Source organism: Anser anser (assembly GCF_964211835.1).
Source record: "Anser anser genome assembly, chromosome: 2".
In the NCBI taxonomy this organism is placed as follows: domain Eukaryota; kingdom Metazoa; phylum Chordata; class Aves; order Anseriformes; family Anatidae; genus Anser; species Anser anser.
Window position 1 is genome coordinate 101736439 of NC_139721.1, and position 22986 is coordinate 101759424.

At 38.1% G+C, this 22986-nt stretch overlaps 1 protein-coding gene across 18 annotated transcripts in view; it reads left to right on the forward strand.

Annotated features, from left to right (window-relative positions):
* Nucleotides 1-22986, forward strand: part of SUGCT (succinyl-CoA:glutarate-CoA transferase) — a 338050-nt gene that overhangs the window by 148013 nt on the left and 167051 nt on the right. The window lies entirely within an intron of this gene.

Below are 22986 nucleotides of genomic sequence, written 5' to 3' on the forward strand. Positions count from 1 at the left end.
TCCACAAGCAACCAGTTTTCTGTATGGAGTACAGATGACCAGAATCTATAGTTTTGGAGGGGAAAAAAAAAAAAACAGGTTTCTGACTACAATCACAAAACTGAAACATAAAAATCTAAACAATATTTTTGCTTTCCAGCATCTATAAAGTTTGTATATCTTCATATTCACTGATCCCTCCCCTTCTCCTCACACTGTGGCTTATGTTAGTTTAAAGGGCCTAACACAAACTCAACTATACTGTCTTGAATGGTGTAATAATATTTACAGCTCTTCTATCTTGTGATGAATGTTAAAATTAAATTTCTACTGATGGAAATAACAAGAGAAATAATTGGCTATAGTATGGTGGGTGGGTGGGGAAGGAGCCAATCTTTTGTGTGTCTTTGTTCTCAAGAAGTGTTTGTCAGGAGTGCAAATACAAATGTTGTCTTTGGGGAAAAAGACATGCAAATCAATCTCTATCATAAGGGAATAAGTTTACTATAAATGGTTGTTATAAATATGTTTATATGTTTACTGTACTTTTAGAACTGTAAGAGACCATTTGTAAGGCTACCACAAGGACAGGAATTTCTTTCACAGATAAATGTGCTTTTTCCTTAAAATGGTGTAGTACCATACTGTAGAGTATATACATGGGCCAAATTTTTCACTTCATAATTTTCACAGGGATTGAGGTTGAGCTTTGAAGAATGTACAGCAATTTATTAATTTATTTTATTCTGAACTTGGTTGACTTGGCTGTGCTTGGGACAATGTTGAAAAAAATAGTCTGTTTTTTTTTTTTTGATGCTGCATCAAATTTTAAAAAGTCAATTCCCCTATAAGACTGCTTTTAAAAGGTCGTATGTTGTGGCGTATCTGCTACCTCCCAAATTGAAAAAAAGATTAGTGTGGTTACCTTGTTCTTAGAGTTCATCTAAATATTAAATAACCTGTCCATGAAAGGTATCAGTGCTTTGCAATAGTGGCAGGTTTTTCAAATTTTTTTCCCCATTAAGAGTCATACTGATTTTTGTTTGTATGTTTTTCTTTTCTCCTTATGAAACTCCTTGAAAAAGTCTCTTCTACACCCTTCTTTGAAATAAATGGCACTCAGTGACCATGTTCTTATTACTGTTGGAAATGAAATGTCAGTATTTCTGGTAACCTCCGATGTTATACTTAGGTTTAATTTCTGATGCTGCCTCCCTCCTAAAACATTTTCTCACAATTCATGTTCTGTTCCAGTGTATGTGTGGGGGGAGAGTCTATCCAGTCCTTTCCTCTTCTTTCTCGAAATATGAAGCGATGTTGACATTCTATAGTATTGTTCTTATATTTACATCACTTCTCATAAAGTTAAGCCCCCCGCTCCATCTTTATATATCTGAGAGGCTATCCAGGAGATGAGCAATTTGGAATAGCATACTCAGCTTCTTCAGCACATTTTGCTAACTTCTCCTTGAATTTTTATTTTGGTGGTGACCACTTCAGACCTTCACAGGACTCATTTATCCATACTTTGGATTCAGAGGCTTAGGGACAGTTCAAGCAAAGGTTTTCACCTTCACATTTGTTCTAAACTACAGTTTTTGCTATTTTACCTTGTCCAGTCTGCCTTCATTTGCTCATCCTTCTGCTGCTGTATAGACAGCACGCATCTGGGATAAACACGCATGCTTGTGCATAGCTTTGCTCTTTCATAACCTAGTCTGTAATTTTGGTTTCTGAAGCCTCAGAAAGCATGAGAGTGCCCTGGGACAATGTCCAGACTAGGAAGAAATGTATCTCAACACCTGAGAATCTGGAATCCAAGAATCTTCTCACTCTGAAGTCCCAGTTATATAAGGGAAGAAACAGCACACACCAAAAAGAACATGCTGTAATCACAGCAAGAAAAATCTCATGTGTAAAGCTCAATCAGTCATTAAATATGAGAATGTAATAATTCTCCACAACACTCCCATTATAATGTGGAGTTTCTTTTTTTTTGTTTGTTTTTCACAGGCTCAGTTTAAATCAGAAAATGTATTTCTAAGAAAGTTGCCACTTAGCTTGTGAGTAATTGCTTTACTTAATAATACTATATAGCAACAAGTATAAATACTTGTACTAAGCCTGGTGATACTTCAGTATAGGCAAACTTCAACCTACTGCTAACAGATGCTGCTTAGATTTTGTTGATTTCTTCCATTTTAAGTGTTATCAGCAGAACTGGATCTGAACACAACTCCATTTTTTATTTTATTGCCATTATCTTCCTAATCTACAGATTTGAATACCTGTAATGTAGCTGTCTTTCATTATAAGTGCAGTCTTGCACCATTGGTGACCAAGGTGCGCTACATGCATGCCAACAGTCTTCAAAGCACATGCCAGCTCAGCTGTTAGCAGTGCTTCAAAGGATGCAATGAGCTGTTAGCAGCCAAAGGCAGAAGTCCTTGGAACTGTTGGAATAATGCAAAGGAGTAACAGAAGTAAGTCTGAGGAGATGGGAAAGACCAGCTAAAAGAGGTGAATAAAATGGTCTAATGGAACTTAATCACCTACAGGTGGGTTGTGTTTTTAAATTTTATTTTTAACTAAAAGGACCTCAGAACCCTGAAGGCCAGGAGGGGTTTTTATAACTGCTTCTATAAACTGAGATAAAACAACACATTTTTTGGTCCCAGCACATATTGTTAATATCATTAGCGGTTTCAATCATACTCCAAGTGAGCTGCCAAAAACCATGGATTTTTTATTTTTCACTAAGCTGGAGTGCCAGCTGATACTGTTTTTTCCATGAACGGAGTAAAATATCCACTTTTCCCACCGATTATAATCTTTTATTCATTTGTGAAGCTAAAATGGATACCACAGGCTAAGTACTGCTGAGTAAATCAGTCTGTGGATAGAAGTACATGCTTAGATGTGTACTTGTGCATGTATGGTTAAAAGGGCTGAGAGAAAGAGAAGCAGATTTTGTAGTAGAGGAGACCTCTTTCTTAAAAACAAGAGGGAGGAAATAATGTTTGTAAAAGTTCTTACAAACTCTAAATAGTACAGTATAGACTATTTTCATGAAACTTTTTATAGTCAAAATTCTTCAAGCTATTTTTTAAAAATATGTTCTTTTAACCAGGCCAAGATAGTACAAAACATTAAAGGAATTCTTAAAACGTTTTAAAAACTTACTAGTGACCTCAGCATGGTCCTATTTAGCATACCCTGGGGAACATGTGTATGAAATACAACGTGGTTTGAGGTTTTCCAAACAAAACAAACTTAAAAGAGAATACAATTTTTAGTAGAAACTATTCAAATTCTCCCAAAAGATAAAACAAAACAAAAACAGGTACGTGTTGTACTGCAGCTAACTATGAAATAACAAAGATCTTTGCTGGTTAAGCAAGGCAAATAAATGCTTTTTTGTTGTTGTTTTGTTTCCTTTAAAGCGTTTCCTCCCTTTTTCTTGCAATATAATTTTTTTCACAGTCCTTTTAAAATGTCATTACTTCAGATGACTGACGTATATAAGAAGCAACAGAGCAACCCAAAAATATTATAAGCAGTTTGTTAGCTAATGTTTTACCAGACTAAATCAGTGTTTGTTGATGAATATTACTATATCAGTGCTGCTTTGCCGAAAATAAAAATGAGCCATGCAGTGGTACTTTTTTCCTCTTCTCAAAGCAGTTACAGTCATACCACACAAGTTGAGTACATCAGGTGTAAGACATCACTCTGATGCATCACTTCTGAGAAATATGGGGAGGGAAATATCGGGGCTGAAATATCACAGCTGGCCCTGATTTCAGCTCCTGCCAGACACCTGCAGACTCTAAAAGGATACCAAAACAAAACTCCACCCTGTGGCAAGAGGCCATCCCTTAACAACTCTTCCCTGACTTTGCATCACTATAAAAATTAATTTAACATTTTTTACAGAAACCTTAGTTTTCCTGTCCCAGAAGGCCATTACAGTTCCTTTAGCCATTTCTCTGAATATGTCTCAGGAAAAAAAAAAAAAACAAAAAAAACCAAACTGACAAACTACCAGAAAACTGAAGTACTGAAATATTTGATAGCTGGAATTTATCTGACATTTATTATTTGTGGATACTTAGAAAACTGGTAGGTTTTTATTAACCTCCGGATCATCTCTTATTTTCGAAGTAATTTCAAAATGGCTTGAATGCATTCTGGCAAAAATTTCATAGCATCTGTTAAAGTTTCTACAATCAATGTTGTGAACACATAGAAAAACATACAGTGATGTTGTGATATTTTTTTGTAAGAATCCTATGCATGTCTGTTGATGGTTTTGTGATTGTTGTTTTTTGTTCCCCTTCACTTCCTCCCAAATATGGTGACAGATTATATGGACCATGTCTTTAATTGTTATTCTTTGTTGGAAGAGACTTTTGTGGCCTACTGACGGCTGTCCCAAGTCAAATGAAATTATATTCATTTCCATAATACTGCAGGGATTTTTTTTTCTTTTTTCATTTTACATACAGAGGTTTCTGCAACTGAAAAGCAGTTGATGCAGGCCTGAGGTATTACAATGTGTCTGGAAGTAATTCCTAACAGACAAGAGAAAGAGAAGAATTAAATTTTACATGTGTCTATTAAGTACTAAAACTGGTTGGAAAATTTCCTATGGAATGTTTTTCCATTTAAAAATGCCAATTCATTGAAAGTGAAACATCCCCACGAAGGTGTCTACAATTAAATTCTGTCCTGAAACAGAATTTGAGCTCTATTCCTGCTTGTTTTGCTAAGTTGAAAGTGTGTACTGCCTAGCTTTGTCTTGGGGTTTCAAACCAACTTTTTAACTTCAATTTTTAAATTTTATGCAATGAAAAAAAAAAACCAACAAAAAAACAAACCACCAAACCATACCCTGACCTTTAATTTTGTCAAAAGTATCTCTTTTGTACTAAATTACAAATGTTTTTAGGCTTTTTAGTCCGTGTGAAGTTTAGGGAAGTTAATGCTGTTCTGAAGTGGAAAGCATTAAGGAATGGAATACAGTTTGAAGAAGTGAAATGGAAAATCTAGTTCTAACACTTTGTAGTTCGTGATTCCCACATATGCACAATTATGCAGGCTTTATATAAATTATGAGATAGTTTGATATCTAGATGTTACAAAAAGGGCTCAAAATGAGACATCACTTGTATTTTTGTGTGAGAAATATTGTAATAGAAGTGTTTAAATTTTGCTTGTGGTGAAATGTGGTCCATCACTATGCCATATCTTTGTCTGGCCTGCTTGTCTTACAACAAATAGTAGAATGCTTATGGTGGAGACATCTTGAAATATGTTGGGTTTCTAAATAAAAATATATGGTTATGTTTACATTAATGGTAGGCTTTGGTTTGTACATACATGTAATACACATCTATTGTCTAGGTAAGAAAGATAAAGAAGGAAGCTCAGCATTTTCTACTCTAAGATTTTATTTTTAGTTGCTTATAACTTCGCAGAATTTAATAATTTGATCTCAAATTTCCAGTGCTGGTTGTCTGCCTACTTGTGAACTGTATATGGAAACACTTTAGATAAAACATTTTGAGAACAAGTTTACAGAAATCTGTAAACTTTATTTTATTTATTTATTTTGTTTAGAGCTCTGCTACCCCTTCTTAGAGAACAAGTTAACTAGTTCTTCCACAAAGTGGCTTGGGCAGAAAGTGACTGCAGTGTCATGAATGAGCTTTTTTTGCTGTCCTTTTTTAAGGCTGTGGAAGAGATGCTGGCTATGAATAACGAGCAATGGAGTCCCTAGACAGTGCATGCAAAAGATGAGCTTTCACCTGTTACCACATATTCCGGTCCTTTGTGTATTTCGTGAGCTGAAAGCTGTCAGATTTGCTTAAGACCCAGCTTAGAAATTGTTTAAGTACACTAGATAAAAGTTTTAGGCTTCATTTTTATAGAAGTTGAATGTCAGACAAGAATCTCTTCCTGCATCTGCCACACAATTCACACATGATTTTGAGAAAGTCCTTTAAATCAAAGCATTAAAAACTGCTCACTAAATATGTGCTGCTGCTTCTTATTATTATTTTGAGCGCGCTCCTTATGACACTGTATGATACATATACAGCATCAATTGTTCTCATGGATCTGAATGAAACTGTTGAAAATATGTTTTGGTCACTTTAAAACATAATATTGTTGAAAAAGCTAAAAATCCTAATGCAGCAGTTTTACCCTTAGATTTCCCTGTACTTTTGTTCATTAGCCATGAAACTGAGACTCATCTAAAAGCAGTATTTTAAAGATGAAGTAGTTATGCTTCTGAAAAGTATAGCTTCTAGGATGAGAGCACCAGAGAAATAACCCTGTGGGAAATTATTTGTGTGTGTGTGTGATTTGTGCGAGAAATATTGCAGTAAGGCCTGCAACTACACCTTACTTATGAGAAATAGAAATTCTTTTGAATACCATTTGCTTCACTGAAGGAGGAAAGAGCCTAACAGAAAGGTCATCTGAGTATGAGCTTCAAGCTCGTCTTGTATTTTATTTTTCTGTGCTAGCAAGCAGATGATGCTCAATAGAAGCATTTTGAATGTTCTCTTCTAATTTCTTTTCAAATGTGTATATATATGTGAATTGTATGTCTTATGCATGTGCAAATAGTACGAGCTTCCATCAAGGTAAGAGTTGTACAAATATTTCTCGGTAGTGGAAAAAAAATTCTCAAAAGCATCTTATTAGTGGTCCATTCTCATTTAACAAAAAAAAAAAGTTGCTCTTAAAAACATTTCAGTCAATGTCACTTAAAGGTAGGAAGGGTCACCTAGCCTTTTTGGGAACACCCTTCTAGAAGGAGACTGGTCAAAAAGCCATGTTCAGGTTTTGCAGCAAAGAGCAGAACAATTTTTTTTAAGCCTTAAAGTCTTTGTTAGGTCTCATGGTTAGGAATCCATAATATGTGTTACAGCCTTGCCACCAAAACTCCTGAGGTAGTTTCTGTCCCTGCAGGAGTTACATGCTGGTTTCCTGATCTTGCTAGTCATTGATGTCAGTTGGTTTCAAAGAATCTGTATTTGGGACTTTGCTCTGCTGGAGTATGGTCAGGATAGCGCCATCCATCTTTAGCTGGATGTAGTTTAGTGTACTGACCTAGGTAATGTGTAACTTAGAAATCCCTTACAGAGCACGAACTTGTATTCATATAAGCTGTGTAAATTGAAGGTCAAAAGAGTTTTTAATTAAGCAAGTTGTTGCATTTATCCAAAGTTTGATGACTATCAAGTCTGTTATGTGTTTGGGGCTGGGGGGAAATATCTGTATTTGTCTTTTCCTTCAAGTCTTGCAGCCTGAACAGAGAGGTTGTCTGCTGAAGCCCAATTGACTCAGTAAATTGTGTAGAAGCTTTCTTCATCTGAGTGTTTGCTGAATCATAGTTGCAAAATAGTGGCTGGTTAAGCATGGATCTTCTTTACTTTCCTCGTAGTCTGTAAATTGTATCTGTATTGTCTGTTGGTTTACTGAATAACAAGACCACAGACGGTCAAGCACGAGAACTTTTTTTTTTATTTTTCATTCAAAACATTTTTTTTTCTAAGTAGATGTGTCTGCTTACTTAGGAAAACATATAGTAGGGTCAATAATAAACACTGGTATTTCAGACTGAATTTTAGATGTGCTTCAGTATATAACTGCTTCCAGCAAAGGGTTACTTTTTAAGCTTCTTATTGTATTTTTATGTTTTGAAAACTAATTGCTACCCTGTCTCTTTGGATTTCATATGAAGATAACCTGAATTTTTCTTTCTTTCTCAGAGACCATGAAGGGTAGATTTTGTGATTGGTCTTGTTCACTTTCAAATAGATTGGTTTGTAATCAATATAACTAGCATGGCACATCCTTGTAGTGCAAATTATGTTTTGTAGGCATAAAAATATCAGTGATATTCTGGAGAATAATTATTTGGTACCTTGTGCTTCTGTAGCTGCTACCATTTGAGAGATTCTGATGATGATATCTGTATTCCAGCAAGGAAGCAAATAAAAAGGAATTGCAGAGACTAAACTGTGGAGATCAGGCTTTAGTTATCATTTGATCTTCAACTGTTTTCTCGGAGTGCTCAATTCAATTCAAAAATCTTAGCTCAAGCCATGACCTTTTCCTGTCATCCTGAAATTATGAGATTTCCTCCTCTCATCAGCCTAAGTTCATCTTGGAGACCCACTCAATTCAGAAAGTGTTGTACCCGCACCCCCCCCCCCCCCCGCAGATGGGATACTGACATGTTCACTTTGCATTGTACTTGCACAGTAACATTTAAAAAGAAATATACTCTTTTCGTTTTATGTTTCTTGCTGACAAGGAGGAATATTTGAGCCATGAAAAGGCAAGTATGTAGGCTGAGTAGGAGTGGATATTCAAAGACTTAGATTTCTAACCACCACAAAAAGACACTAATTAGTCAGGCAAGCTTTCTCTGTCATTGCTGTTTTCCTTCTCATCCCTGACTGGTTTCGTGTAGGTTTTTTATGATGATTCAAGTAGACAGCTTGTAAAGAAGCAGGCAATATTTCTTCACTGTGCATGGTTGCTGAGGCCAGGAGCATTATTACCATTGTTTTTAAGAACTCATCCTAAGCTTAAAACTGGCTACAGCATTTCAATGTCAACACTCTGAGCATCCAGCCACATGTTGAAATTTTCTCCACACAATTTCAATTGGCTACTTAGCAACTGTAGCATTTAATTATAGCAATTTTAATATAAAGTTGTGTAATTTTGTAGTATATGTTTTAGGGGTAAAACTTCTTTTGAATCGCATATAAATCTTGATTAATATTTTTGGTGATCTTGGGTGCTCCTCAGAACTTTTCTTAGTTCTGAAAAATAATCTAGGTATATTGTTACACAGTATCACACAATATCACAGATTTCTAGGTTGGAAGAGACCTCAAGATCATCGAGTCCAACCTCCGACCTAACACTAAGTACTCCACTAAACCATATCGCTAAGCTCTACATCTAAACGTCTTTTAAAGACCTCCAGGGATGGTGACTCTACCACCTCCCTGGGCAGCCCGTTCCAGTGCTTAATAACCCTTTCGGTAAAGAAGTACTTCCTAACATCCAACCTAAAACTCCCCTGTCGCAACTTTCGCCCATTCCCCCTCGTCCTGTCACCAGGCACGTGGGAGAAAAGACCAACCCCCACCTCTTTACAGCCTCCTTTAAGGTAACTGTAGAGAGCGATAAGGTCGCCCCTGAGCCTCCTCTTCTCCAGGCTGAACAACCCCAGCTCCCTCAGCCCCTCCTCGTAAGCCTTGTTCTCCAGACCCCTCACCAGCTTGGTCGCCCTTCTCTGGACTCGCTCGAGCACGTCCATGTCCTTCCTGTAGCGAGGGGCCCAAAACTGAACACAGTACTCAAGGCGCGGCCTCACCAGAGCCGAGGTGAAAGAAGAATTACCTAAGAAAAAAAAGAGTGCCAAATCTTGATCAGGTTTACAAAAAGGCCTTTGGGATAACTCAATTGAATTTTAGTTGTCTAGAATGACACCTGAAATACAACATAGCTCACGAGAGGAAAATGTATTTATATTCTTGTGCATGTGTGTAATGGCCTATTAAAATAAACATTCCTCTAAGGAAAGAGTCACCTCAATGTGAAAATAGTGCTTGAAGATGATTAATGATAATACTAAATGTGGAGATCCTGAGTCACACATGAGGTGGACAAAGAGAATGATACTTCGGGAGTTTTGAGCCAAGTTTAGGAATGGCATGAGAAAGTCACAAGGATAAATTGAGATGCCAAGGAGACAATATTTACACTGTGCATTCCAGTTTAATTTCTAAGAACAAGTGGTAAAAAGAGAGACTCTTTAGAAATCAAAACAAACAAAAATAAAACAACTGGAAGTTTGTCTCTATTATTTCAATATCCGTGATATAAACATTGATGTTAAATCCCACGTTACAATTTAAAGACTACTTTTCCTTTCCTGACTAGCCTGAAGAATTGGGTATTTCCAAGATGATCCTTTGCAGTCTCTTAGAAGCTTCTTAGCATGGTGACAAATTAGCAAGGCAGCAGAAGGAAGGCAGTTCCATAATATACCTTGTCAGTCCTAGGTGTGAGAGTATTTCTTCTAGGTTCCAGACAGTGTTCAGCTGAGCCCCCATAATACAGTGAGATTAACCTGACGCTGAAATTAAACCTCTGCATAGGGTTTCTCAAGACAAAAGGGCACATGAAAACTCACCTGTAAAAGATGACTTTACTTCCTTGATGGTCTGGATGTGAACTACCCCAAAAGGATTTTAAGAAAACTGAGAACTATGGAGGACCTCTCCAATCTTCTAAAGCTAACCAAGGTCACAAAGATAGTTTGGACAACGAGCTTTAAAATTCAAGTGTATCATCTAAACTATTACTCTTTTTTAGCATCTCTATAGGGTAATAGGCATACTTTCTTAACATATGATTCAGGAAATATGATAATTTCTGAAAACAAAATGACCAGAAGGATGGTTATTTTGATTAGAGAAAGAGTACTTCTTTAAAAAAGACAATGAAAACAACAATACAAACCCACTAACCACGCAACAAGACTATAAAGTCATTGCCAAATGCTGATGAAGTACTTGAGATAATTTATTTGCCATATTTATATTTGAGAACAAGTATTCAAGAGGTGTATTTGTATGCACATATTCTGTCACTCAGTATGCTTTAGGGATCTCAAACTTCAGATTTTTTGTACTTTTCTCATTTTTGAATTCTATTTTCAGCTTTGTAATCAAGAACTGCACATGTTGGTTTCCCAAAATGTTTAAAAATTCCTCTAAAGCTGTCCATGCCCTTGGTCATAGAGTTGTGAGGGATATTGCTTCCTCTGAAGCAGTTAATCCATGATGAACACTATGCATTGGAAATTGAGGCTGTCAAATATATGTGGGAATTTCAAAAATCAGATTGTGTCTCCTACCAACCTCCACAGGTTTGAGGGTTGGTGTTTGCACAAGCTGAACTTTGGAGAGAAGATTTTGCCAAATGTAGTCAGATGCTCCCCTGACATGGTGCAAGCAACTGAAGTGCCTTTTCCCACAGTCCTCAATTCACATCCAAAGTGGACAGGATCAGAAACACCATTTAGCATCTGCATATCTTATTTTTATTTCTACTACTATATTTCCACAGGGTCACAAATCAGGGGAAGGAAGAGGTAGGTTTTCTCTAGTCTTCCCTTGTTATGCTGAAGGCTATACATTTATCTAAAACAGCTGAATTCTCTCTTCCAATCATCAAGATACAGACTTTGAATTTTAGAGAAACTTTGATGTTTAAATTCTGTAATAACAGATTTTGTGGAAAAAACAACAACAACAACAACAACAACAAAAAACAAACCCAAACCTTCTCCTCCTTCCATTTACCCATGAGAATTCATGAAATCAGGAGAGAATAGCATTTGCTGACAACTGGAGTGTGCAAAAAAAAAAAAAAAATCCCGAACTTTTGTCATGATGCTCCCTTGCAGTCAGGGGCTACTTTGTACAGGGAACTGGGAAGAAGCATCGTTTTCTGAAGGGAGACAGCATCTTTTGGTTTCTGAAGTTATCATGATATTATTTTACTCATTTGTCTTGATGCTGTCAGCAGGTAAACCCGACTTCTTGTTTGTACCAGATTCATCAAACACATGTTTTTGATAAAGAAATCTGCTACATCCCACAGTTTGCTATACAGGTTTGCTATCTGACCTTTAATGTATGTTTTATTGTAGGAATCGGCTATCTGTTGATGACTTTCTTCATCTGTTTTGGGCTATGTTATTTGTTCTGGTTAAGAACTGCAGTAGCAAATTATATATAGTTTTTCTTACGTGTCTCTTACTACTGAAAAATACTAGCAGAAGAAAAGGAAGCTGGAAGCATGCAGTAGGCAGATGCTTTAATGCTACTATGGCATTGTTTTTCATCTTTATATGTTTTTCAAGCTGATGATTCTTTGTTTTTAACACTTCCCTTGTGAATCTAACATTAAATCTGGAATTTGAGTTTCATGTTCCATACAATGTGAATTTTCTGTATGTAGTGTTTATGCCTAAGTTATCCTATTTCATAGTATTTACTAGTGGAAACTTAAGTTATATTGATGCAGTATTCTGTTACACTTTATTCTTTAACCTAAACCAACATATTTGAAAGGAGAGAGAATTTGCAGGGCAGTTCCTATTGATTGTAAGAACTTGCTGCGTTTTTCAGAGTATTAACTTCCTGGTCTGAGGATGTAAGAACATGCCTTTAATAGGAATATGTACTTGAGGGTTTTTTAGGTCATGTGTTTTGAAACACAGAAGATATATCCTTAATATAGAATGATTTTTTTTAATTGCCTTTTTTCTGTTGTATGCTGTCAACTCCAGTAAATATGCTACTATAACTAGCATCAAATAATTTTTTTTTTTCTTAAAGACATTCAGTATCTCTGTGGTAAAATTTCAACATGTTTGGAAATTTAAATATCATACCTTTGTCTTTTTCTTCTGAGCATGTCCTCAAAATCTAAAAAGCTAAAATATTAGTCAAACTGCTATTCTAATTGAAATTAAGGGCACAGAAAAAACACTGCAACTGTTAATCAAGTAAATATCTATCTCTATCCTATATGACTAGCAGATTTATAAAAGTAACAGCAAATTATAAGTTCCTTGTGACATATTTGCTATTACAGAACACTCTTCAATCCAGTCATTTTTCTTACTTTAGAGCAAAATGCAAACACGTTCACTCTCTGTATACATTTTACTTCTCTTTTTATATGACTGATGGAAAATAAACATGAAACGAAAGCATGTGGAGATAGTTTATATCTTTACAAGTCATCAAGGGAAGGGTGCAGAAAGAAGTGTTAGTCATTTCACAATACAAAGCACTTTTTCAAGCTTCTTGGCTTGAATTCATTTAAGAAAATTTTTGTTTTGAACATACTAAAATGTGTGGCTATAAGCTTTCAGCTGCTTCAAAAGGAAAGACAGATGCACTCGTCATATTGTAGGTGTACTTTCTTTGAGATTATTGCCTTTGCATCAGTTTGACCTGTGTCAAATCAAGAACCCAGTGCTGCTATTCTAGCTGAAGTAGCTGTCTCTAGCTGACCATCTGAATAATCTCAGAAGTCAGTAAAGTGATGGGTGTGATTGCAGCTCAGTACTTGTTTATGTGTGAATAGAATTTCTCTTCAGCTATGCCCTTGATTACAAATTAATACAAAATATTGTTATCCAAGTAATGCGAATGTTAAAAAGAAAAAGTATATTACAGAAAAAGCAGTGTAACTGCTCTACTGATGGCTATGGAGTTGGTTTGTTAATTCACAGCATTTATTTATTTTTTGCCTTTTTTTCTTCTGATGAAGGAACCAGTATGTAGGACAGCCTTTGGGTGGGTAGAAATATACTTTGACATGAGTATTTTACATTAGATCACCAATTCATTTACAGAGGTCACTATTTTTTTGGAGAGGGTGTGGTGAGCTTAGTGCTAATTACTCAGCCTTGACTACTCAGTAGGTGAAAACACATAACTGAGAACTCAAAAATCTATTTTATGTTTTGAAAAAGAAATGATTGTGTTTTTTGTTGTTGTTTTTGTTTTATCTTTTGTCAGGAACATTTTTACATTTTTACATTATATGTGGGAATGAATAAATGTGTAAAATTGTAAAATGTACACATAGCAATTATGTTTGAAATTTATGTGTAGAAAGCAGAACTAGGAATTATTTCACCAATTATAGACCATAGTCTTGCTGCAGAGGAGTCTTGCCTGCTTGCTGTGTGTGGTTAATTAATAAAAAAAAATCATGTTTGCCTGATGTTCTGGAAGAGGCTAAAATTGCATATAAAATAGACTGCAGCTTGATTTAGCTGTATTTGAAATTATGACAGGGGATGAAAGATAATATGAAACTTGTTCTTGCTTAGAAAACTTCTATCTTCTTATTCTTCTTTATGTTAAATTAAGTTTTTATATTCTTGCTGTTTTGCCTCTAACTTTAGCACTTATTCAAAATTCCTTAAAAAGCTACAGAGTGATAAAAATAAGAACAGGAATATCACTATAGTTGGTAATACCCATTGTTTTCTCTGGTTAGTGGCTGCATGTTTTAGTTGTTTCATCCGAATGACAAAATTCTTCCCTGTCCCACTTACTACCCTGTCTTTGAATCACTGCAGCACCTCTCAGGAAAGCAAAATACAAAGTACATTTGCTGATCTAACAATGTTTTCTGTTACTAAAGCAAAGCATTTTTCCCCATGTGTATAGCTTCATACTGTCACGAATCCTTCCTAGCAAAGAAGTATTCAACAGTTAAACATTTCTTCACTGCTTCCTTGAACAAATTCATGTATGGTCCTGACTGACTTTCTTCTGACAGGGAGAATATGGCTTAAGAGTAGTGGAGATTTTTTTTTTTTATTATTCTCTTAGGCCTTATTATTATTATTTTTAATAAGACAATTATACTACATAGAATTGGGCTTCTCTGGTGAATTCTTCATAAAAGTGGTTCTAGTACAAATTAAATGATTTGTTATTTGTATTAAATTCACTAACTAGTTTTAAATATTGTCAAAAGCTTAAATGTGAACAAAATATTAAAGAGACCATTAAGTATTTTCTGTTAGATATGCTGTATCCCAGATCAGAAGAGAGATATGAAGAAATGCTTCCCCCCACTCAGAAACATGATCAGTGTAATAATTATGATATGCTGTTAAGCCTATGATACTATTAAGACAGAATTTTTTAATAGCATAAAAATCAATATGGTCCCCCAAAAGAGGAGTGATATCAGTGCTGAGGTTAAATTAATTCAAGTTATTCCTTTTTCTGATCTAATGAATTGCACACTGAAAAGCTGAAAACTGCACAATACCCACCACTGGCTACTCTGGAAAAGCAGAGCAAGGAGAGCATCTATGGAATAAGTCTAGAAGTAGTTCACAGAAGGGATCTATGAATGTTTGTCTTTGGTTCAGTTCAAACATCTCATGAATTCTAAACAAGATCTGTTCTTCCTGTTCATATTGAGGACAAAAATCTTTTTTTTTTTTCCCCCCGACCACTAATTCTGATTGGTCTAATTTTTGATGGTGGTGCTGTTCTGCATTCTTTCAGGATTGGATGCTATGATGTTCATCCATATACATATGCCTAATCTTTCTTGTCCTCTGCCGGAAATGTCAGTTCCTATTCCTGCTTCTCACTGTGAAAATTATATGGGTCTTTCACTTTTGGGAGGTGGGGAAATAATTTTGGTTTTAATATCTTGATGCATTCACTCAGTTCTCTGGTGTGATGGCTGATCCACAATCTTAGTTTAACATATTTTCTTGAGATATATTTTAAATTTTTTAGATCAAGGAATGTCTTTCCTCCATTCTTTTATGTGCCACGTTTCTTTGTATGCATATTCTCTGAATACCGCGGGGCAATACGAGCAATGTCAATTAAAAGATACGCATCGATGTGAAGAAAAGGGAAGGCCGGCAAGGCTAACTTCCTGGTCGGGGTCTGTTATAGGCCACCAAACCAGGATGAGGAGACGGATGAGGAGTTTTATAGGCAACTGACAGAAGTTGCAAAATCGTCGGCGCTTGTCCTCGTGGGGGACTTCAACTTCCCGGACATATCCTGGAAACACAACACGGCACAGAGAAAGCAGTCTAGGAGGTTTCTGGAGAGCGTGGGAGATAGCTTCCTGATGCAGCTGGTCAGCGAACCTACCAGGGGTGGTGCCCCGCTAGACCTTCTCTTCACAAACAGAGAAGGAGTGGTGGGAGATGTGGTGGTCGGAAACTGTCTTGGGCAGAGTGACCACGAAATGGTAGAGTTCTCTATTCTTGGCGAGGCCAGGAAGGGGACCAGTAAAACTGCTGTATTGGACTTCCGGAGGGCTGACTTTGAGCTGTTCAGGACGCTGGTTGGCCGAGTCCCTTGGGAGGCGGTTCTGAAGGGCAGAGGAGTCCAGGAAGGCTGGGCGCTCCTCAAGAAGGAAATTGTGATGGCACAGGTGCGGTCCGTCCCCACGTGTCCAAAGACGAGCCGGCGTGGAAGAAGACCGGCCTGGCTCAACAGAGAGTTGCGGCTTGTGCTTAGCAGAAAAAAGAGGGTTTATAATCTTTGGAAAAAAGGGCGGGCCACTGAGGAGGACTACAAGGATGTAGCGAGGCTGTGCAGGGAGAAAATTAGAAAGGCCAAAGCTCATCTGGAGCTCAACCTGGCTACTGCCGTTAAAGACAACAAAAAATCCTTTTACAAATATATCAACGCGAAACGGAGGACTAAGGAGAATCTCCATCCTTTACTGGATGCGAGGGGAAACCTAGTTACTAAGGATGAGGAAAAGGCTGAGGTGCTTAATGCCGCCTTTGCCTCAGTCTTTAGCTGCAATACCGGTTGTTCTCTGGATACCCAGTGCCTTGAGCTGGTGGGAGGGGATGGGGAACAGGACGTGGCCTTCGCTATCCATGAGGAAATGGTTGGCGACCTGCTACGGAGCTTGGATGTGCGCAAGTCGATGGGACCGGATGGGATGCACCCGAGGGTACTGAAAGAACTGGCGGAGAAGCTGGCCGAGCCGCTTACCATCATTTATCGGCAGTCCTGGCTATCGGGGGAGGTCCCAGTTGACTGGCGGCTAGCCAATGTGACGCCCATCTATAAGAAGGGCCGCAGGGCAGACCCGGGGAACTATAGGCCTGTCAGTTTGACCTCAGTGCCAGGAAAGCTCATGGAGCAGATTATCTTGAGGGTCATCACGCGGCACTTGCAGGGCAAGCAGGCGATCAGGCCCAGTCAGCATGGGTTTATGAAAGGCACGTCCTCCTTGACGAACCTGATCTCCTTCTATGACCAAGTGACGCGCTTGGTGGATGAGGGAAAGGCTGTGGATGTGGTTTACCTTGACCTCAGTAAGGCTTTTGACACAGTTCCCCACAACATTCTCCTCAAGAAACTGGCTGCTCGGGGCTTGGACTGGCGTACGCTTCGCTGGGTTAGAAACTGGCTGGATAGCCGGGCCCAGAGAGTTGTGGTGAATGGAGTCAAATCTGGTTGGAGGCCGGTCACTAGTGGTGTCCCCCAGGGCTCGGTACTGGGGCCGGTCCTCTTTAATATCTTTATCGATGATCTGGATGAGGGCGTCCAGTGCACCCTCAGTAAGTTTGCAGATGACACCAGGCTAAGTGCGTGTGTCGATCTGCTCGAGGGCAGGAAGGCTCTGCAGGAGGATCTGGATAGGCTGGAGCGATGGGCTGAGGTCAACTGTATGAAGTTCAACAAGGCCAAGTGCCGGGTCCTGCACCTGGGGCGCAACAACCCCAAGCAGAGCTACAGGCTGGGAGATGAGTGGCTGGAAAGCTGCCTGGCCGAGAGGGACCTGGGAGTATTGGTTGATAGTCGGCTGAATATGAGCCAGCAGTGTGCCCAGGTGGCCAAGAAGGCCAACAGCATCCTGGCCTGCATAAGAAGCAGTGTGGCCAGCAGGTCTAGGGAAGTGATTGTGCCCCTGTACTTGGCTCTGGTGAGGCCGCACCTCGAGTACTGTGTTCAGTTTTGGGCCCCTCGCTACAGGAAGGACATGGACGTGCTCGAGCGAGTCCAGAGAAGGGCGACCAAGCTGGTGAGGGGTCTGGAGAACAAGTCTTACGAGGAGCGGCTGAGGGAGCTGGGCTTGTTCAGCCTGGAGAAGAGGAGGCTCAGGGGCGACCTTATCGCTCTCTACAGTTACCTTAAAGGAGGCTGTAAAGAGGTGGGGGTTGGTCTGTTCTCCTACGTGCCTGGTGACAGGACGAGGGGGAATGGGCGAAAGTTGCGACAGGGGAGTTTTAGGTTGGATGTTAGGAAGTACTTCTTTACCGAAAGGGTTATTAAGCATTGGAATGGGCTGCCCAGGGAGGTGGTGGAGTCACCATCCCTGGAGGTCTTTAAAAGACGTTTAGATGTAGAGCTTAGCGATATGGTTTAGTGGAGTACTTAGTGTTAGGTCGGAGGTTGGACTCGATGATCTTGAGGTCTCTTCCAACCTAGAAATCTGTGATACTGTGATACTGTAATACTGTGAAAACAAACATAAATGCTACTATGGTATAGTGTGAGTTCTAGCTGTTGTACTCTGCTGACTACCATAAAATTATTTGTGCAATTTAGTGAATTATTTTTTTACTAATCAAAAACTTCATTTATTTCATGCAGTGTTGCATGGAATATGCAGTACAGTTTGTGTATTCAGCCTCTATATACCCTATGGAATATACAATAGTCTTGTTTTCCTTGAGTCCATGATGGGGCCAATACTGTTTAACCACTTCATTAATGACCTGAAGAATGTGACGGAGTGAACCTCAGCGATTTTGCACGTGACACCAAACTGGGTAGAGTAGTTGGAGGGTAGGAACCTCATTCAGAGGAACCTTCAAAGGTTGGATGAATGGGCTAACAGGAACCTCATGAAGTTCAAAAACCAAACAAAACCAAACAAACAGATATGAAGCCCACTACCTGAGGTGAGATAGAAAAACTACATTCTACAAAACAGGTTAGAGATGGACAGTGTAGAAACCAGCTTTGCAGATGAAGACCTGATGATCCTTGTGGACTACAAACTGAACATGAGAAAACAGTGTGTCATTGTCAGAAATACTAATTCCACGCTGCATTGAAATAGTACAGTTGCAGCATCAAAAGTGCATGTTGACGGGAGGAGAGATGATGAAAAAATTGCAGCAAGGGAAATTCTGATTGCAAACAAGGAAGAAAAAAATCACAGTGGGGATGATCAGGTTTTGGATTAGAGAATTTGTGAAATCTCCATCCTCAGGAGATGGTCAATAAATTAATGAACTTAAAGCCACACCTGACTTTAAAGTTGGCCCTGCTTTACAAAGAATTTGGACTGAAAGACTTCAAGAGATACCTGCTGAACAAAATGACTCTGATTTTAACAATATATTTAAAGTATGGTTGTGTTAATTGTGCCAAAGGACACAAATGGTGGCACTTGACTAGGCAGGAAAGCTAAATGCATGACTATGCAAACATTTCTAACCAGAGTTTTGTCAGAGTGCAAGTAACAGTTGAAATTGAAAAGGTAGGGGACTATCAATATATAAGTAGTTTAGAGGCATGTTCAATCTGAATTTTCAGCAGGTCTGTTTTTATTTATTTCTTCTTTCATCTGTCTTTCCTACAGACTTTTTTACACTAACAAATTGGTTTGGGTTGCCAGCACCTGCAGAATAAGGAAAAAGGGAGATTTCCCTGCCTAAAGGATGTATTTTGAATAACCTTTTATAGTCTGAATTAAAAAGAAAAGAGAGCAGAGGAGGGGGGGAAAAAGTGTTTTTTAGGGCCCATTACATAAAATAAAAAAGTGCATAAAACAGACGGTTTTATTTAAAGTATCCAAAGCTGATAAGGGGAAAAAAATGGGGATACAACACACAGGCTGCAAATGCAGTTCTCATGATTTAAGTCTGGAAGGCTGTACAGTACATCTGTTTAACATCTTGCAGTTTCAAGAACTCTGCCTTGAAAACCTTCTGTCCCAGTGACACATGAAATAAAAGGTTATGTTATGACTTTCAGATGCAAACCTGTAAAAGGTTTATCTAATAGCATACCATCTTTTATTAACCCATTACTGCTGCTCACCAATAACTCTTTTGTCAGCAGTTTTGAGATAGACTCTGTTGCATAATGAAAAGAATTATCAACTCAGACTGCAAAAATAATTCTTTAATGGCATTAAATAACTTATTTGACACATGTAAATGGCAAATTTGTGTATCTGTATAGCTTCTCATCTATTTTCTTTTTCACTTAATATTTTCAGCTATATCACTTTTTGATTAAAGAAGTGGTACAGTTTATATTAGTTCTGACATAAACTTTGAGAACAGTTAGATGGGCACAATAATTTGAACAGTTTCAAAATTAATGATACTGTGAGAGAATATACTAGAATGGCTTAAAGATGGATTTTTTGATTCAGTATTAAGGGTATGAAATTAAAAGAAATCAGGTCGCACGGTTGCCTTCTAATTAATATTTATGACTTCTGCATCTCAGAATTTGTAAAGTTTATCAACCTTTGCTTATAGGACAAAGCTATAGTATAAAAGTTGTCAAAATCTTCTCGACAGCCATGCCTGAGTGTTTATCAGGCTGGAGTGAGGTTTACTTACTTTTAAAAAAAAAATGTGGTTAATGCAAGAGTGGTTCTACAGGGTGCTGCACAGGAATTATCTAGTCTACTGCAAAATGCAAAGGTACTATGATCCACTTACTGTGAAATTTGCTTTAACCTCTTAAAATAGAATTTGGAGCAAACTGTCCAACTTGCCTGCCCTTGGTGTGTGAGCAGTACTGATCATAGAGTCCAAGAGAAATGAGAAGCTTTATCTCTGGCCAGGAGACATTTGGCACCTTGCAAGATCAGGTTGTGCAAACATTCATCCAGACTTAATTGTAGAAGTCTGATGGTCCCAAAATTAGAGGGTCCAGGGCTTGATTATAACACTTGTCACTTCCCATAGGCCTTTGGAGTGACTTTGGTTAAATTATTCAGCTAGGTTATGCTGTGGTTTCCATATTTACAAAATATGAATAGTAACATTTACCCTGCTGAAACATGCTTTAGTCATTTTCTGCAAAGAAAATCAGAGATCCTGGGCTGAAATTTCAATGAATGCTGCTATTTAATATGCTGAAGTGCGATTTGCTGGTTTTCTTTGCAAGGCACAGATGATCCCCAAGAAACAACAGTAATTTCTTTACCTCAAGGAGCTGATGCCACGCATACAGCAGACACATCACAACAGTGAGCTCTGCTGCATGACCTACAGTGAGTGGGTGTGTGAAAGCCAGAGAGATAGCATTTCCTTCATAGACATACACACCCTCTGACCCAGACTGGAGAAGAATCTGCTTTGCAGAAGGTTTGCTTCAAGGGATTTTCCACATGTATTTTATTATGTTAAAGCTGATAGTGGTGACAAGTTGCACATTAAGTAACCGTTTCTTCAAAAATGTACTGTTTATATTCTCTTTAGGAAAACTGATGTAATACTGGGTTTCTCAGATAAACAAAGTCATTTGGTTATAGAATATGTTACTATTGCATATGAACCTTGCTCTCTTCTGCCCCATACGTACTCATTTTAGGCCTCTGGCTTTATATGATGATTACCTGCATGTTTAGGGACAAATGTATTCATATTCGCGAAGTTAGTAGCCAGTGGTTTTCACCAGGGAAATAAGTTCAGTATGCTGTTAGTAATTTGGTTTCGAAAATATTGTCAAAGTCCTCAACATAACAGTCAGTGAAACATGTGGTCCTAATCATTCCCTTGAAAAGGAGACATGGTCTATTTTCCATTAGGAATGGTGCTTACAGCAAATGAGTAAATACAAGAATGAAATTTACACATGTATTATAGCTTTGGTGTGTGTGTATGCATTTAAACATGCATGTACATATGTATGCTTAGGCATATTCCCAGTGAGTGTAACATGATGACTGCTGTAACATGGCCAGGCTTACAGAACATGTTGGTTGGTAGAAGAATTGGAAAATGCAGCTGGTTTTAAAATATTTTTTTAAAAACTTTCTTTCCCCTGACAGCAAAGTTCAAAGCTTAACATTTGCAGCATGTAATTGGTATAGAAGAGCCACAGTAAAATTTCTTACAGAGGTGTTGGGATTTTATGAACTCTAAGAGCTACATTAATGGCAAGAAATGAAGCCTCCACCCCTTGCCATGTGCTGTACCAGTGTACAGCATCAGGGACCAGCCTTGCCTGGACTAGTAACGTGGAGCAAGGATTTGGAGAATGGAAGCAGAGGGATGTGCCCATTGGTAGTCTCCAGAACCACTTTGTAGGAGCTGTTTTGTCCCACTGAATCAGGAAGGCACCAAGGGTTCTTATGTCGGCACCTCATCTGATTCTCTCTTAGGACAATTAGCATAAAAGGATAGATTCGTTAGCTGGCAGAAATTCAGCCTGCTTTTTCCCTTAGCCTTCTGGCAGCATTCCTGATGCTGTGCACAGAGCTTTCTGGTGGCAGAGCAGCAAAGCAGAGAAGTACCACCCATATTCTGTGTTCCTTGTTGCTGGGTTCCAGTTGTGCATTAGAGCAGGGGCCTGGGTGTTATTTCCACTTTCTCTATTTTCAGCTAAATTAGTCATACTTCTACATACATGCAGCATTCATGAGATAAAAAACAATGGAGAAAGCAGCGCTTGTTTGTGCCTTGACCCCATTTTACATAGACCAGGTATGAAACAGAATGTAAACTACAGCTTTTTTAGAAAAGTGTTCTTGCTTAAGTTTTTCAACTGGATTTGCTTCTGAGGTAGCCTGTTCAAACCTGACCGTTTGAAGACATTCCTGTTCTGATGCCGCCATGAGCATAATCTAACCTATGGATAAGGATGTAGATTGAGATACAAAATGCCTGTGAAAGGACACAGGGCTCCTTCATTGTCTTCTTGGCTTGGTAATGTCTGTATTGTTACATTTTTAATCTGTCTTGGGCATTTATTTTATTTGTTTTTAATGTGTAGACCATTACATATGATCTCACTAATTGCTAACCAGGTACTTCCTGAGCAGTATATTTGCAAGAGGAGAATCCACATTGATGAATGCTAATATTTCATTCACAGAATTTTGGAAGTCATTGAAGAAAGGAAGCTTCATTTCTTTCACATGCACTCAAGCTGCTTCAGATTTCACTATAAGTAAATTCATGAGCTGGATTTACTTACAGTTTTATTATTTTCGTATGAAGTTTTTTTGCTGTGATTGAAAAAAACAGATAGGAACCAGACCTGTGTTTTTCAAAGCTTTGTGTGTACACATCATATCAAATAGTTTAAAATTTAACTTCCTCTTTTTTTTTCTCTTCTTTTCTTAGAAACGTACATTAATTAAAACTAAATGATGGTTTCCAAGATGAAA